Source organism: Canis lupus, chromosome X (genome assembly GCF_003254725.2).
Source record: "Canis lupus dingo isolate Sandy chromosome X, ASM325472v2, whole genome shotgun sequence".
Classification (NCBI taxonomy): domain Eukaryota; kingdom Metazoa; phylum Chordata; class Mammalia; order Carnivora; family Canidae; genus Canis; species Canis lupus.
The window spans coordinates 47576220-47578483 of NC_064281.1; positions in this window are offsets into that span (position 1 = coordinate 47576220).

Here is a 2264-nt window from a genome sequence, read left to right on the forward strand (position 1 = left end):
TTTTAGCCAGGGAACAAGAGAACTCCCCAACCATTCATGTTCTCCCATCCCAGCCAGAGAATGAGGACTAGTGCAACTGTCTCATGCTGTCTGGCCTTAGCAATGCTGCCACCATTTGCTCCCATGCATCCCCATAGCAGGCTATGTGAACCTAGCACCAATGATGTCCACCAGCACCTCTGTGTCTAGGGAGCTTGTCAACTGCTCCCCCCACCATCTATGCCCTAGATCAGTAAATTAATTTCCCTCACATATACTCTAGGCACATTTTAAAAACCTATTCTTTTTTACCTGTGTCTTAGGATGAGCAGGACCACATCCAAGCCTGCCAAGAGGGGAATCTGTTTACTACAGCACCTGGGGACCCCTGATGTCAGCCCCATTGGTTTTCCAAGCTGGATATTCTGGGGGGGGGGGTTCATCTTTCTGTTGCAAACCCCAAAGGCCAGGGTGCCTAATATAAGACATCAACTCTTCACTCCTCTGAGAAAAGTGCCTATCTGGTTAGATACCTCTTTACTGTTTGGTGCTGCACTGAAGGTGGTTTTTTTTGTTTGTTTGTTTGTTTGTTTTGTTTTTTGAAGAACCATGTTTCCACCTCCCATACCCAATTCAATGTGGTCCTATTATCCTTTGTTGTGGAGAGCAGTTCATATAGTTTTCAAATCTCTTTCAGAGGTAAATAATCCATATATGTCATAGATATGGTGTGTCTGTGGAAAGAGGTGAGTTCGGGATCTTTTTAAACTACCTCTTGGGGCACCTGGGTGGCTCAGTGGTTGAGCATCTGCCTTTAGCTCAGGTCATGATCCTGGGGTCCTAGAATCGAGTCCTACATCAGGCTCCACACATGGAGCCTGCTTCTCCCTCTGCCTATGTACCTGCCTCTCTCTGTGTGTCTCTTATGAATAAATAAGTAAAATCTTAAAAAAATAAACTACCTTATTGGACCCCACACACACACACATTGTCTTTATCCTTTCATCTGTTGATGGACACTTAGGTTGTTTCTTTGTCTCTGCTATTGTAAATAAGGCTGCAATGAATATGGGGTTGTACATGTCTCTTCGAGATGATTTCATTTCCTTCAGATATAAACACAGAAATGGAATTACTGAAATATACCATAGTTTAATTTTTAGTTTTTTTTAGAAACCTGAAGTGTATTCCATAGTAGCTGTACCAATTTACATTCCCACCAACAGTGCACAAGGGTTGCCCTTTCTCCACATTTTTGCCAACATTTATTATCTCTTATCTTTTTGATGACAGCTATTCCAACAGGTGTGAGGTGACATTTCATTGTGGTTCTGAGTTGAATTTCACTAATGATTAGTGAAATCATGTATCTGTTGGCCACATGGTATCTTCTCTGGAAAAATGGTTATTCAGGTCATCTGATCATTTTTATTTTATTATCATATTTTTGCATATTCTTTACTGGAGTTTGATTTGCCAACATATGTATAACACCCAGTGCTTATCCTGTCAAGTGCCCTCCTCAGTGCCTGTCACCAGTCACCCCGTCCCCCCGCCCACCTCCCCTTCCACTACCCTTTGTTTGTTTCTCAGAGTTAGGAGGGTCTCATGTTCCATCACCCCCTCTGATATTTGCCACTCATTTTGTCTCCTTTCCCCTTTAATCCCTTTCACTATTTTTTATATTCCCCATATGAATGAATGTTTGTCCTTCTCTGATTGATTTACTTCACTCAGCATAATACACTTCAGTTCCATCCACGTTGAAGCAAATGGTGGGTATTCGTCGTTTCTAATGGCTGAGTAATATTCTATTGTATATATATACATCTTCTTTATCCATTCATCTTTCGATGGACATCGTGGTCCCACCACCAATTTTGTTGATCATTTTTAAATTGCATTAATTTTTGCTTGTTTCAGATATTCAGCTGCATGATTTCCTTAGATATTTTGGATATTAAGCCCTCATCAGAATATTTTATCTCATTTCATAGGTTGCCTTTTCATTTATTTATTTTGCTGTTCATAAACTTTTTAGTTTGATATAGTCTCATCTGTTTACTTTGCTTTTGTCACTTATGCATTTGCTGTCATATCCACAAATTCATTGCCAAATGCTGCAAATTCCCATTTATAAGATGAGTACTTTCTGGGGATATAACGGACAGCATGTGACTATACTTAATACTATGTTGTATACTAGAAACTTGTTAAGAGAGCAGATCTTAAAGTTTCTCAGCACACACACACACACACACACACACACACACGAAGATATGATA